Raw genomic sequence first — 17190 nt, 5'->3', positions numbered from 1 at the left:
TGGTTAATGATAATACTGAGAAGGAACTGAAACATCGTAACGAGAAGGGCTGGTTTTTATGATTTCTGTGGAATCTTGTATCTTCGCAATGACGAAGTTTGAGTAATCTTGCTAGGTTTTAGCTTTCCCAAATCAGTGATCTGATGGAACAGCTGGACAAAATGTTCGGTGACAGCAGATACCGCCCGCCTTGTGACTTTGGACCCCATGATGAAACATAGAAGTTACTTTGCACAGGTACGTGTTAAGTTTCTTACGTATCCAGTGTGACTGTGTTTCTCTCCCTTAGTACTAGGTCTTTTAAATTCCATTTTTTGCTTCGGAATGGGGCCGCTGCTAATTTATGTGTACTCCTTGCTGTTTGGCCCAACATTGAGGATCCAGCAAGAAAAACTTTGATTTTTAATCAGGCATAGCAGCTAGCTGGCCGCCGTTACAGCTGGATCACACACAATGGTCAGTGTGCAACTCACGAACCAGTGTTTGAACCGAGCCGTAAGCATAAGTTAGGAGTTTTCTTAGGATTCAACGATTCTGATAATTTATTTCACTCATTCTCCTCGACTAAGGATTTGAGGAAACAGGCTCTGGTTCTAGCTAGTTTGATATTCTGTTGAGTATACAAATGAAGGCTACTGTTCCTATTATATTTGCAAGAAACCTTTTTCAGAAGAATTGGTTTCGAGTCGTGCCATATCAAAGTAACACGTGAACTTTGAATGGTTCAAAATGAAGACAATATAAGCTTTTGGAGCGTGGGGCTACAGAGCAATGGTTCTGATGATATAGAAGTGTGAATGCAGTAGCCAGACGGAAATGATTGTAAGACGCTGAACTTCTGCAAGTATTTTACAAGACACACTGTCAGGAAGGGCTGCATCGGACATTCAATGGATCTACATCTACAGTAACAACAACATATCAGGTGGTAAAATTAAACTATGAGTCGTAGTTTTGAGTGCCATATAGGAATAGTGACACACACGTGATAAAAAAAAAATAGTATGAAAAAGGGAGAGGTGGCCATGAGTACTTTAACGCTTTCCGTGGCCTTGAGAAGTATATTTCCCACTTACGCTATGTTACTGTGTTCGTGGTGAAAAGTGCCGAACGGTTCGACTCATCTCTTTTCATTAATTTATGATAAATATTTCGACTGGATGTAAGCTGTATTAAACAGGCGCTGACACTGGAACACTGTAAACGGATTATAGAGTTTACATTGGCTGTTTGTGCTGACTTCATTTCCAGAGCTTTAGTAGCGAAGACCACTGCAGATATTGGGCAGGTGAGTTGTAGAGAATCTTGGCGAAACGCTAACCCTCCCCGGTGAACCAAGGGAATGCGGGTTTTCACAGACATTTGGGCAGTGGAATGACACGCATAGCTGCCTTTGTATCGTCATGAAGAAATTCGCTTGAGCTGCTTGAGCTGGGCTCATACTTATGATCCGTCTACTGTGCAATGTATCGCAAGTATTGCAAGTTCATTCGTTTTTTAATGTTTCACATCGTCTTGGTAGGGCTAATATAAATTCAAAGAGGACTGGTTGTTAGGATTCTTGAGAGGAAGGAGTGAGCAGACAGTTCTTTACAGACTGGAAAGAGGGACTTTGCTTCTGGACTTGGCACTTATTACATTGCTACTCCGCGGGCTGCGCTGTTAACTGGAGCAGCCGATTCTAGAATAGCACTTCATGGTAACTGGACGTGGAGTCACCATTCTGTTCATGTTATACCGAAGATAGCTAGTCAGTTCATCCTCAGATGGAAGAGCTTCTTAGGTTCTCTATTCGTAGAAGAAGTCACTGTAACTGATGTGCAGCCACGTTGAGATAAAATGCAAATAAAAATGAGATGTGTGATTACTGAGCAATTCCGAATTCATAGAATAATTTTCCAAACCAATAGTGCCATTTTCTAACTCTCATGGTTAATTCTATGATGTAACGTTAGTGATTTCATTATTTATTTAGATGCTTATCCATTCTCACGCCTTTTGTAATACGCTGAAGAGTTCTTTTCAATCTAGTGTCCATTAACATATTTAATTTTAAAATGCGAATGCCTCAGCTTATGACTCACTGTTAAGGTCACAGTTCTTCGTAGCGTTAATCACTGAGTTGCAGTAATTTATCCTAGCACTGGGTCTCAAGGCTGCGTCTGTATGAATATTAGATATCACTCAGTTACATTCTTTTACACGTATTCGGGTTTTTGCAGTGGAAAATCGTAATACCATTTCTGATCTGATATGACTTGCAGCCATACTTTCAGAAGCTACTATATACTATGTATTGACTCGTAATAAGCAAACTAAATATTCTCTTTCTTTTCACCATAGTTAATCTGATGAAAATGTAACTGACCAAAAGAACCCACTACGTTCATAGAAGAGGAAATTTCAGTTTTGGGAAAATTGTGGGCCTTCTTAGGTGTTATGGAAGGACCTGTCCCAGGGAATCGGACCATCACAAACACACCACCAAATCCTATAGGAAAAATAAACTTTGACCAGCTGCCTAATTGCTGCCCAAAACCAGTGAACTCAGGGAAGGAGTTGCAAATTTCCGCCACCTATTAGAATGCTAAACGTTTCGTCGGCACTCACACATAGGGCGGAATTTGAGCTTTTCCTTTCCAATTGACTTGGAAATTGTCGATTCGTTCATAGTTTATGGAAGCTGAGAACATCGAAGTTACCAGTATCAAGTGTTGGTTCAGCTGCACTCCGCAAGAGAGTTATATTGATGGCAACTCTTCTCTATAGCAGAAAGAGAGATTTTTAAGAACCAAAGGATATGCAGCTTGTTAAATTTGAGGATCCCATATTTGAAAATACAGTCGTTTGTGTTCAATGAAAGGTAGAGTCAAAAGAACAAGATGTTTGTGACGCCGATTCTGCAGTATACCGCTTGAAATCGAGCCAAGTATTTCACAAATTTAATACAAATTAATAAAAATTAATAGAAATTTATGAAAGTGTCGTTGCCCATTTACAGTATAATTTTCACATTCACTTGAAAATTGCTTGATGTAAAGGACTGTTTGCGGACTTAATTAAATTCATGTTAGCAACATGAGCTGCTTTTCATTAACTGATTGTACAGTTGTGGAATGTGCTGTCTTCGAGCATGGAGAAACTGATATTAACGAAAATTCTTCATAGTTTCTGCTTTTATTTGAGAGAATTGGACATAAAAAATATTTCATAAATTAACTCCTTTGTTATATCTAATTTACCAAGATACACATTTGTCCATCATTTTGTATGTATTGAAAAACCCTGAATGGTTTAACCCCTGTGAGTAGTGCTAGAGGAGACCCGAGCGCCGGTAAGCAGGCAACCCGCGGCACAGTGGAGTGCAGCGCAGCTCAGCGCGCGGTCGACAGTGGAGCAGCAGCAGCAAGTGGTGGCGGGCAGGCAGCCTTATGAATATGTAGCAGCACTGCGCTCGCTTCTCCGTCCTTCGGCGCCCACTTGCCGCGGTCGGGCGACCTCCGACGCTCTTCGGCTCTGCTCTCCCCTACAGCAGAACACCTTCTGCTCTGAGCTACTTTAACAACCGCACTTAGAGACTGTCGGGGCCTGCCCTGTGACCTGATACAGAACATTCCAGCAGATATAACGCAATTTATCGTTCTTCGCAGGACAAAATCGTCAGATGGTATAGCAGTGTCCCAAGGGTACGTAAACGGAACATCACACTTCAAGATGTATACATACAATCTTGAGGTCAGATGCACATTGATAATGTTTGAGAATAAAACTGTTACAGTCTCGTTGGACAAAACATTAGTCACCACATTAAAATGGTACAGTGGTTGCTTTGAAGTGCTTTGCATGGTTCTGGTACCTAGCAGTCATGTTACGCAGCTGATGCAATTTGTGGAAGGAAAATCAGATGTGTGTGTCAGCCGGTTGTAAGTTATCAGTGAATTTCGATCTTTTGACATGGGTACATGACAGACAGCACAGTATTGCGCTTGGATATGGCCATTATCACACATTTAATGAACTTCCCGATGGACGTACAGTCCAACGTGTCTACAAAGATTGGTACACCACTCGCAATGGTATAACGTAGCTTCGATGGATGTAAACAAATCCTCATCGATGGGGCCTGGAGACAAATGTCCCACCTTCTCAATGACTGTCAGTTTCAAACTGGATGGGAGTTGCTGGTGTCTGTAAATGCAGGTCCATCGCAGCCATCTTCCGAATTAGCACTGCAGACAGAAGTGCATGAAGTGGAATCAGGTACCTCAAAATAGGCCATTGCTCACAATGACAGATGAAGCTAAACAACTTCAGTGGACCAAACACCACAGAAACTGGACTGCGGGTGACTGGTGGTATACAGTGTGGTTCGACGACTCGCTATCTAACCAGATGATGAAAGGTGTTGGGTGCACCAATTGCCCCAACAAATGTCTACTGAGCAATGTGTCAAGGGTGTACTTCAGGCCAGAGTGGGCTTTTTCATGCTCAGGGGATGTTTTTCGCAGTATTACTTGTGACCACTCATTCAGACCGGAAAATCCTCTGTGTCCAAATGTTTCCCATCCTTCTACGTATTTATAGGAAGTATTCTGTGCACACATCAGGCTTCAAAGATGGAGGAAACCTTGTCCCTATTGATACACACAAACCGATCTTGATTCCTTAATAAATATTTGGGACCTCGAATAGCAGGCTAAATGTAACAGACAATTTTACAGAAACATGGTAGTTTGTGGTGTCTAATCAATGAGTGATTCCATGTCGGTGTGGCGTACCTGAGGAAACATCTGGCCTGAATTTCTTGCGAAATAGACGCCATTATCAGGGGTACAAGTGGTGTTACACAGTATTAGCGTGATGCCTCCTGAGGATGAATAATTTTTTGCCCAGTTTGTTTAAACAGCAATTTCACGACGCCAAACATCATAAAAAGTGCAGGAACTTCTACAGGGGATACACCATAAATACAAGATTGGCAGTTGAGGGTCACATAAATTATTGTAACGCTTTAGACATAAAAGAGGTTTACAGGTCCTCATTATTTGATCCCATTGTTGCCAAAAAAATCACTGGAAAAAATAACTTCCATAAAATATTCCAGGACATCCGAATTCAAACGGTCACATAAGACTTGCTGCAGGAAAAACAGATTCCTAGCTGAGTCGTTGAAAGAATCATAATGAAACATATTTCACCCATGAAATATAATGCCCGACAAGAATAGAAAAGCGCTCAGAGAACAGGACCGGATGTCAATGTAATCTTGTACACTTACGCACCATAGACTGCTACATATATTATTAATGTTGAAATTCTCTGTAACAAGACCTACAATTTGCATCAGTGTTTTTCGCATTTAGTATTGTTACCTGGGCTGATGTGATGTAGATGGGGCGTAACATCGACTGACGCTGAGTGGTCATTGTAAAGGTCATGAAGTTGCCCTATATTCGTCCGAGACTGAGTTATCAGCACCTGACACAGTATGAAAGGGGCCTTGTTGAGGGTCTCCACTTGCCCAGCTGGTAGATTCGCGGAATACTCAGAGCTATCGCATGTGACAGTGGTACAGTGTCAGAAGGCAGATAAAAGTGGACCAAGCCTAACCACCAAAATCGGAGATCAATGTAATACTCTCAAAGCACACTGCAACCCCTTCTCATCTCCACCTGCATTCCGAGGGCAAGTAATGGACTCCTTGCAACATTTTCAGCCATTCCTGACCATACTCAAAGCAGCCCGGACTACGAGATTACCGACCCTAGAGCCGGCCTGCTGTTAATACCACAGCACGAACGGATGTGGTTGGAGTGATACCGTGACTGGGAAGCATGGACCGCTAAATGATGTCGCAGTGTGTTCAGAGATGAACTGCGGTTGTCTACTGCCTTGGATAATCATTAAAGACCAGTATGGTGGCGACCTGGGAAGAGGTTCGTCGGCTGATTGATTCGGGGGAGGAGACCAAACAGCGAAGTTATCGGTCTCATCAGATTAACGAAGGATGGTGAAGGAAGTCGGCCGTGCCCTTTCATAGGAACCATATCGTGGCATTTACCTGAAGCGATTTTGGGAAATCACATAAAACCTAAATCAAGATGGCCGAACGCGTGATGGTTGTCCGGCCGAATGCGAGTCCCGTGTGCTAACCACTGCGCCAACTCGCTCGATAGGGGAGAGGTTCAAATGGTTCAAATGACTCTGAGCACTATGGGACTTAACTTCCGAGGTCATCAGCCCCCTAGACCTTAGAACTACTTAAACCTAACTAACCTAAGGACACCATACACATCCATGCCCGAAGCAGGATTTGATCCTGCGGCTGTAGGGGTCGCGCGGTTCCAGACTGTAGCGCCTAGAACCGCGTGGCCACTCCAGCCGGCAATAGGGGAGAGGTCTCAGTCTTCCAATGCATTGGAGAAACACAGCTGTGTCTGTCGTGGCGTCGTGAAGTAGGCAGCTATCGAGTATAACATCGGGGACTGAGGGAAATCATATGGCAAAACAATAAGTAATTGGCACCCATCATGGAGGCAGACAATTATTGTTCTGCCCTTAATCGGGCAGGTAGGTTAGAAAATTTAAAAAGGGAAATGGATAGGTTAAAGTTAGATATAGCGGGAATAAGTGAAGTCCGGTGGCAGGAGGAGAAGCTGCTAAAAACAACATAGTGAACGCATTATTGTGGCCAAGATAGACACCAAGCCCACGCCTACTAGAGTAGTACAAGTTCATATGCCAACTAGCTCTGCAGATGTCGAAGAAATTGATGAAATATATGATGAGATAAAAGAAATTATTCAGGTAGTGAAGGGAGACGAAAATTTAATAGTCATGAGTGACTGGAATTCGAGAATAGGAAAAGGGAGAGAAGGAAACATAGTAGGTGCATATGGATCGGGGCTAAGAAATGAAAGAGGAAGCTGCCTGGTAGAATTTTGCGCAGAGCATAACTTAATCATAGCTAACACTTGGTTCAAGAATCATGAAAGAAGGTTGTATACATGGAAGAACCCTGCAGCTACTAAAAGGTATCAGATAGATTATATAATGGTAAGACAGAGATTTAGGAACCAGGTTTTAAATTGTAAGACATTTCCTGGGGCAGATGTGGATTCTGACCACAATCTATTGGTTATGAACTGCAGATTGAAACTGAAGAAACTGCAAAAAGGTGGTAATTTAAGGAGATGGTACCTGGACAAACTGATTAAACCAGAGGTTGTACAGAGTTTCAGGAACAGCATAAGGGAACAATTGACAGGAATGGGGGAAAGAAATACAGTAGAAGAAGAATGGGTAGCTTTGAGGGATGAAATAGTGAAGGCAGCAGAGGATCAAATAGGTAAAAAGACGAGGGCTAGTAGAAACCCTTGGGTAACAGAAGAAATATTGAATTTAATTGATGAAAGGAGAAAATATAAAAATGCAGTAAATGAAGAAGGCAAAAGGAATACAAACGTCTCAAAAATGATATCGACAGGAAGTGCAAAATGGCTAAGCAGGGATGGCTAGAGGACAAATGTAAGGATGTAGAGGTTTATCTCACTAGGGTAAGATAGATACTGCCTACAGGAAATTTAAAGAGACGCTTGAAGAAAGAGGAACCACTTGCATGAATATCAAGAGCTTTGATGGAAACCCAGTTCTAAGCAAAGAAGGGAAAGCAGAAAGGTGGAAGGAGTATATAGAGGGTCTATACAAGGGCCATGTACTTGAGGACAATATTATGGAAATGGAAGAGGATGTAGATGAAGATGAAATGGGAGATATGATACTGCGTGAAGAGTTTGACAGAGCACTGAAGGACCTGAGTCGAAACAAGACCCCGGGAGTAGAATATATTCCATTGTAACTATTGATGGCCTTGGGAGAGCCAGTCCTCACAAAACTCTACCATCTGATGAGCAAGATTTATGAGACAGGCGAAATACCCTCAGACTTTAAGAAGAATATAATAGTTCCAATCCCAAAGAAAGCAGGTGTTGACAGATGTGAAAATTACCTAACTATCATTTTAATAAGTCACAGCTGCAAAATACTAACGCGAATTCTTTACAGACGAATGGAAAAACTGATAGAAGCCGACCTCGGGGAAGATCAGTTTGGATTCTGTAGAAATGTTGGAACACGTGAGGCAATACTGACCCTACGACTTATCGTAGAAGAAAGATTAAGGAAAGGCAAACCTACGTTTCTAGCATTTGTAGACTTAGAGAAAACTTTTGACAATGTTGATTGGAATACTATCTTTCAAATTCTAAAGGTGGCAGGGGTAAAATACAGGGAGCGAAAGGCTATTTACAATTTGTACAGAAACCAGATGGTCGAGGGGTATGAAAGGGAAGCAGTGGTTGGGAAGGGAGTGAGACAGGGTAGTAGCCTATCTCCGATGCTATCCAATCTATATATTGAGCAAGCAATAAAATGGACAGTGTCTTGAAAGGTGGGTATAAGATGAACATCAACAAAAGCAAAACGAGGATAATGGAATGTAGTCGAATTAAGTCGGGTGACGCTGAGGGATTTAGATTAGGAAATGAGACACTTAAAGTAGTAAAGGAGTTTTGCTATTTGTGGAGCAAAGTAAATGATGATAGTAGAAGTAGAGAGGATATAAAAATTAGACTGGCAGTGGCAAGAAAGCGTGTCTGAAGAAGAAAAATTTGTTAACATCGAGTATAGATTTAAATGTCATGAATTCGTTTCGGAAAGTAATTGTATTGAGTGCAGCCATGTATGGAAGTGGAACGTTGACGATAAATAGCTTAGACAAAAAGAGAACAGATGCTATCGAGATGTGGAGCTACAGAAGAATGCTGAAGATTAGATGAGTAGATCACATAACTAATGAGGAGGTATTGAAAACAATTGGGGAGCAGAGGAGTTTGTGGCACAACTTGACTAGAAGCTGGGATCGGTTGTTAGGACATGGTGTGAGACATCGAGGGATCAGCAATTTAATATTGGTGGGCAGCGTGGACGAAAAATCGTAGAGGAAGACCAAGAGATGAATACACTAAGCAGATTCAGAAGGATGTATGCTGCAGCTGGTACTGGGAGATGAAGAAGCTTGCACAGAATAGAGTAGCATGGAGAGCTGCATCAAACCAGTCTCAGGACTGAAGACGACAACAAAAACATGAAATTAACTCGTTATAACTTCTGGACGGTTTGCGTTAAGACTCTCAAACTGCACGGTTTGCCGCAGGGCATGATAGTAATTAGTATACGAATGCGAGACGAAGCGCCCTTTCATTTGGATGGGTTCGTCAACAAGCGAATGCGGCGCATTTGCGGGACTAAGAATCCGCATTTGGCGATCAAGAAGACTCTTAACCCTCAAAGGTGACTGCGTTGCGTGCAATGTCCAGTCACTGGATAATCGGCGCGATATTCGATGATTGCACAGTGACTGTCGAACAATAGGTGAAGGTTTCGAAACATGATTTCATCATCATTACCTAAAGCGACCCTGATTTCGACAAGATGTGGTTCATGTAACGCGGAGAGTGTCTAATGTCCTGGAGGAGCACTTTGGGAACCGCATTCTGGCTCTAGTGTATCCAGAAGCCACTGGCATGACCCTCGATTGGCCGCCATATTCTCATATTCTCCAGATCTGATCACATGCGACTCTTTTTTATGGGGTTACATTAAAGGCAAGATGTATAGCATTCCCAAAATTATTGCTGAGCTGAAAACAGCCATTCAGTAGATCATGATCAGCATCAGTATTCTGACACTTCAGCGGATCATGCAGAATTTCACTATTTGCCTGCGCCACACGATCGCCAAGGATGACGGCATATCGAACATGTCATAACCTAAATCCTAATACATGTAGTGACGTTTACATGTTGAATAAAGTGTGTGCACGTCACAGTTTGTAGCAAATTTGCGTTTTTTTCATATAGTTTAATAATTGTACTTCGTTGTTATCTTCCCGGGACGGTATATCTCCGCCCGAACAGGCTACAGAAGGCCGATGGGTACCGACCGGCCGCCGTGTCACCCTCACGACACAGGCGTCACTGGATGCGAATATGGAGGGTAACACCACTCTTCCAGCCGTATGTCAGTTTACGAGCCGCTACTTCTCCATCAAGCAGCTCATCAGTTTGCCTCACAAGGGCTGAGTGCGCCCCGCTTGCTAACAGCGCTCGGCAGACAGGACGGTCACCCACCCAAGTGCTAACCCAGCCCAGCAGCGCTTAACTTCGGTGATCTGCCGGGAACCGGTGTTGCAACTGCTGCAAGGCCGTTGGCCCAGGGACGGAAGGTTAGTGCGATTTTTCAACAGATAAACCCACTACCATACATGGCACCTTTTCTGTGAACTGTGTGGGTGATGTTGAAGTAGTTTCGTGGCAAGCAAGATCCCTTCATCTATCGGCGAAAGAAAATGTGTGGGAATAGCTCGCTCAACGAATCCCCTCCATTGCCAGTATCTGGGATATCGAGAGTCAGCTACAACAGCTGTGAGCTAGATTGCCTCTGGAGAGGATACAACGGCCTTACGATGCCCTTTCCAATCGAGTCAGTCCATGCGTTCAGGCCAGAGGGAGTGCGACGTATTACTGCTGGATGGACTCATACACCGAAGTTCTTTGAAAATTATACTCAGAATTGTAATCACTGAAACAGCTTGACACACTACTTGTTGTTATCCTCCCTTTCTGGGTGCTTCATCTTTTTTGCCATGCTTTGTACTAGAAACCTACCTCGGGGAAGATCAGTTTGGATTCCGTAGAAATGTTGGAACACGTGAGGCAATACTGACCCTACGGCTTATCTTAAAAGCTAGATTAAAGAAAGGCGAACCTAGGTTTCTAGCATTTGTAGACTTAGAGAAAGTTTTTGACAATGTTGACTGAAATACTCTCTTTCAAATTCTCAAGGTGGCAGGGGTAAAACACAGGGTGCGAAAGGCTATTTACAATTTGTACAGAAACCAGATGGCAGCTATAAGAGTCTAGGGGCTTGAAAGAGAAGTAGTGGTTGGGAAGGGAGTGAGACAGGGTTGTAGCCTCTCCCCGATGTTATTCAATCTGTATATTGAGCAAGCGGTGAGGGAAACAAAAGAAAAATTCCGAGTAGGTATTAAAATCCTTGGAGAAGAAATAAAAACTTTGAGGTTCGCCGATGACATTGTAATTCTGTCAGAGACAGCAAAGGTCTTGGAAGAGCAGTTCAATGGAATGGATAGTATCTTGAAAGGAGGATATAAGATGAACATCAACAAAAGCAAAACGAGGATAATGGAATGTAGTCGAATTAAGTCGGGCGATGCTGAGGGAATTAGATTATGAAATGAGACGCTTAGAGTAGTAAAGGCGTTTTGCTAATTGGGGACCAAAATTATTGATGATGGTCGAACTAGAGAGGTTATAAAATGTAGACTGGCAATGGCAAGGATATCGTTTCTGAAGAAGATAAATTTGTTAACATCGAGTATAGATTTAAGTGTCAGGAAGTAGTTTCTGAAAGTATTTGTATGAAGTGTGGCCATGTATGGAAGTGAAACATGGACGATAAATAGTTTGGGGAAGAAGAGAATAGAAGCTTTAGAAATGTGGTGCTACAGAAGAATCCTGAAGATTAGATGGGTAGATCACACGACTAATGAGGAGGTATTGAAAAGAATTGGGGAGAAGAGGAGTTTGTGGCACAACTTGACTGGAAGAAGGGAGCGGTTGGTAGGACATGTACTGAGGCATCAAGGGATGGTATTGGAGGGCAGCGTGGAGGATAAAATTCGTAGAGGGAGACCAAGAGATGAATACACTAAGCAGATTCAGAAGGATGTAGGTTGCAGTAGGTACTGGGAGATGAAGAAGCTTGCACAGGATAGAGTAGCATGAAGAGCTGCATCAAACCAGTCTCAGGACTGAAGACCACAACAACAACAACATTGTTATTACGACTAAACCATCCTGCTTTCATAATAAAAATGCTCATTGTTACTTATTGAACGCCTTTCGTACATACCTAGCTGCACAATATAGCAACGCCGAGTAGACAATGGGCACGTTATCCCTTGTGCTAACGCATAGTGTTAACGACTTTCTTGAAACTTCGATTCCTTTTCGTCATGACAGTCGGCTGATCCTTACACCAGCTCATACAGCGTTAAAACCAGTTACGCAAGGAGGGATGCCACATCCTGATCATATAAGCTCAACGGGCTGACAACAGCGAAATGTGTAACGGACTGCTTGGCAATCAATGGTTGAGGAACGAAGTTGAACTATGTGATACTTAAAACCCAAACTGAAGAAATTGATGTACGGTCATGCTTGAAGAGGATGAAGAAGAAACAACTGAGTATTCTGTACAACCTGTACCTAGAGTGGAAATAAATGTAGAGGAAGAAGAAGAAATCCTTTTGGACTATGGCAGTGATGTATTAGCTCTACCGTTGCTATTAGTTGATATCATCAAAGAGGGAAGAAAATGAATAGTAAATGGGGTGAGAATTAAAGGGTCAACACACAGGATAACCAAAACAGTAAAGTATAAAGTACTGGAACCGCTGCGTCACAAGGAATTGAAGTAGAAGTGGAATTCTTTGTGTGCAGGAGCAGAGAGCTAGTCAAGCGTCACTGATTGTTTGTAAAATCTCATTTCTCCTTTGCTTTTCTTGTCAGGTGCTTCCTTTTCTTCCCATTGTAAATTCCTTGTACGAGTACATTCCTTGATCATTCTGGGTAGATTTTACGTTAAATTCATTTCATTGGCTTCGAAGTAAACTTAATAATCATCAGCTTCCGCTTCTGTTCATACACGAAAGACCCCATCTTCCTCAGGTAGTGATTCTTGCTCCTTAAGCTTCACATCGGGATCTTTACCACTTCAGTTACTGTCTTCCTCCATTTCACTATTACTCCCCATGTCAGTATCACTGCCTGATTCTTCTCCCACTTCTGAAATAATATTTTACTGATTGTCATGGCAATCTTAACCCGCGACACCATTTTCTTCCTATATGTCATTTCTTTATTCGTTTATAGTTACGGATGTGTTAGGATTTTCTTCTTCTTCTTCTGAGATTTCTGGAATGTGAAGTATTCTTACTCTTTATATTGCCTCTATCTAATCCATATACTATTTTACTTCTTTGCGTGACTGGGTGTTTTGTGCTGTCCTTAGGTTAGTTAGGTTTAAGTATTTCTAAGTTCTAGGGGACTCATGACCATGGATGTTAAGTCACATAGTGCTCAGAGCCATTTGAACCATTTTTGAACTTCTTTGCGTACATTGCTTGCTGTAGTTCCTTACAACTGTCTTCAGTTGAACCAGTAATCCTAACCTATTCTGACTCATACATCAATTATATTTTAATCTGACCAAGTGATGGTAGTTGGCTTTTAACATTACTTTAATCACTTACATCAAACTTACTAATTTCTGCTACACATGTACTGTTTGCAATGTCTTCCTTTACTAAAGCACTTTCTCCTTTAACATTTACATTACAAAAACACACTTTCGAAATGGGTGCTCCTCTTCTGACAAGTATCATGGTGGCCCACAATGATGTTGACCTGCACCACTCCTCCCTTCATATATTTCATTATAATGACGATTATTTCCTTGCCTTCTACCTACAAGTGCTCCTCTTCCTCGCGTAGCACTATTACACAAACGATTAGATATCATGTTGACATGTTCTACACTAAAATTGTTCCTCTGATTTCTCATATCACTGTTACTGTTAAAACCTTCTCCTGCTTCATTATCAATACAGACAACACAGATCACAGAGCTCTTCAGAGTTTCGGCACTTGGTATTTTAAAGGCCCCCTTGATTCCATTTGGTAACTTGCTATGCAGTGTTTCATCTATCTCCTCGTCATCATATGAAACTGTCAAAGTATTCTCGTTCTGTCAATAAATCTTCAAAAGACACTCTCATGAACTTTCCTCTTCTTTTGTAACAATATGTTCTCTTTAAATCAATTGTGTTGTTGTTGTTGTGGTCTTCAGACCTGAGACTGGTTTTATGCAGCTCTCCACGCTACTCTATCCTGCGAAAGCTTCTTCATCTCCCAGTACCTACTGCAACCTACATCCTTCTGAATATGCTTGGTGTATTCATCTCTTGGTCTCCCTCTACGATTTCTACCCTCCACGCTGCCCTCCAATGCTAAATTGGTGATCCCTTGATGCCTCAGAACATGTCCTACAATCGATCCCTTCTTCTAGTCAAGTTGTGTCACAAACGCCTCATCTCCCCAATTCTTTTCAAGACCTCCTCATTAGTAATGTGATCTACCCATCAAATCAATTATAACTTTGCTTTATATATCCTTGCAACAATATTCCCCTAAAACTATTTAGTAAATTCTATAAAACCTAAGTACCTTTCCTGAACTTCACACCACCACGATACACTTCCTTCAGTTCAGAGACTCTTTACATAACTATTTATAACTTTTACTGGCCTTTCCTCCAGGACCCTGTTCTGCAAATATCTCAAAAATGACACAGGATGTAGTTTTCCATTTGGTGCAAATTTATTACTCGCAAATTAATGTAAACTAAAGTTACTATTACTGTACATATTAAAAACACCTCCAGGGCAAATAGTCCCAATATTTGACTTAACTACATTCGCTTCTTGCCTAAGTTCTCCTATTACTTTCCCAAAAACCAATTTTCTATTTCCACACTGACTTGTCTGCTCCACAAAAACGTCCCGTAATTCATGCGGTGGTTCTTCTACCTTTCTTATCTTCCTACTAATCTCTTCAAAATTTGTCTTAATTTCACTCTCCATTTCCCTTAGTTTATTTCTCACCTCGGCCTGTATTTCCTGCCTCACTGCTTGAGATTTGTTTCCTACATCCTCCTTAAAATTCCTAACCTTTTTCTTTATTATTCTTTCAACCGTAAAGTGAAAATATAAAGCCTTCCATTAATCTGTCAGTTTTGTCCATTACATTTGTACTAAAGTTTTTCACCATTGGTTGCTGTATTTCTTCATTACATTATTACATTTCCTTACGAATTCCTTCTATATCCCTACAAAGTTGCAACGTAAGTATCAGTCCCTCTGTAGACTACTCCATTGTTATAGATTCTGCTTTACCCAGATGTACCCAATATTCTTCAGAGTTCCACTCCTTATCTGTTCCTATAACCATTTACTCTGTTTGCACCAGTTGTATCCAGCCTTCTAATTCTGTGGTGCCTCCATCTTTAAATTCTCTTTTAAGTAACCCTACTTCCAATTTATGCTGTGCTGCGTTACCCAGATTATCTTCTCCCTTCACCACTTCACTGTCATCCCTCTTTATACTCTCTATGTATCAACCTGTACCCATTAATACATTGTCATCCTCATTTAAATTATTTCCGCCCATGAGACCTCTCACTGGATTTTCTGAAGCTCTTCCATTACTGTCAGAATTTCGATGCATGTGTAATTATCACTGACAAAAGAAACTACTATATTCCAAAGTCATGTTCAGTTACTAACAGTTACATCTAGTCCAAGGAACATGCCGCCATCTAATAGAATACTTTGCATTTAGTAGGAAAAGAACTCAATTGAACTATGACGTACTGGAAACCAAAAACAAATATTCAATTAGTCTCTAGCCACTGATATCACAGAAAATGCAACCAAAAACCCGTTTATCCAGTGAAAATTTGGTTTAAAATCTGCCCAGTATTTTCTTGTTATAGTGCACCCAAAAATGACTAATAGTTAACTCCGCAAACTGCCCAGAAATTTTTAAAGCACTGCATTCTCCGTAGTTTATGTTACTGCCAGGATACTTAATTATTACAATGTATGGTTACTTAAACTTTTGGTGAAGAACTTCCAAGAGTCGATAACTACTAAATTCATGTGATCAGCAAATTTATTTCTTAATAATTAGGTTTACATTACAGGAGAAAGGTAACTAATTTTAATAACTTTCGTGACTATAAGTTTGTTGTTCTTTCACGTTCATGTTTCGAAATATCCTGAGAACATTTAATATTCAAAAATTAATTTTAGTTCAAGTTTTCTTTTTCTTTTCCCCTTCTTCTTCTTGTTTATCTTCTTCTTCTCCCTCGGCAGTACGATCCCTCTCTCAACCCCTCGATAGTCACGAGCTGATAGTTTTAGAATTTCGTCGTCAGGTCATGCTCTCCATTGACTAAAACGGAAATTATCTCCACACGACTGAGGACCGTCTTATTCGATTTAAAAAAGCCAGACTGAGTATAGTTTTTACATGACTTCCGACGCTACTAAATAAAATTAGACAATTCCTGGAATTGGGTACCACAGAATAGGCACAACAAACACTGGGTTAAATAAGAATAGTAGAAGTCGGCTGATTTCAACCACGCGAGCAGCGATATGTCAGTGCCAAAGTCAAAGAAAGCAGAACCCTTCATGAGATTCGCAGAGAGTAGGAAAGAGGTTTCAAGAGAATTTGGAGGATGACAGAAATGTTGTTTATGTTCCACAGCATTCATCATACTCGGGACCAAATTGGTTTTATTTTTACTCTGCTTGAAGTTTAACGCGACACAATAACAAATGCTTATACTGACCAGATCCTATTAGTGAAATAATTATTTTAGTGCTCGTTTATTACAACTTAAGAAAAAGGTCACAATGTTTAGAAGGACAAGCGATTAATAAGAAGGCTATGGAAGTAAAAATGTTTGATATCTAGACCAGGTAACTAAGAAATGATGGCAAGGAATCATAGTCACTTGTATGTTAGGAACGACGTGTAAGGGTAAAGTTTCGAAAAACTAAAAGTTACACCTCTAACAAAAGTATATCTACAGTTCACCATAAGCAAAGGAGACATTTTTAAAGGGATCAAAAAATGTTGGGCGTATTATAAATAACTGACGGACAAGACTGCAAAGTATATTCCGATTTTCCTCGTCTGACAATCACAGATATTCAACTGAATATACGATGCAATGTGTCTGGTACCTTTTCAAGGTATACCCCTAGAACTTAGTTTATTTTAATTTCATGAATCGTGGGCCAGTCCAAAGTCATCCTGAGTGCAATACCTAAAAGTTATACCGGCAGGGTACAGCTATGTTATTTATCCGTTGTTATATGAGATCGTACTATGTGCTAATAATGTGACGTCTCTGTAGGTATCGACACACGCTACACCAGCCTGACAACCTCGCAGGTGCAAATATTTCGCAAGCAAA

The sequence above is a fragment of the Schistocerca cancellata genome, chromosome 8 (genome assembly GCF_023864275.1).
Source record: "Schistocerca cancellata isolate TAMUIC-IGC-003103 chromosome 8, iqSchCanc2.1, whole genome shotgun sequence".
In the NCBI taxonomy this organism is placed as follows: domain Eukaryota; kingdom Metazoa; phylum Arthropoda; class Insecta; order Orthoptera; family Acrididae; genus Schistocerca; species Schistocerca cancellata.
The sequence above is the reverse complement of the archived record's forward strand: the minus strand, read 5'-3'. Positions refer to the sequence as shown.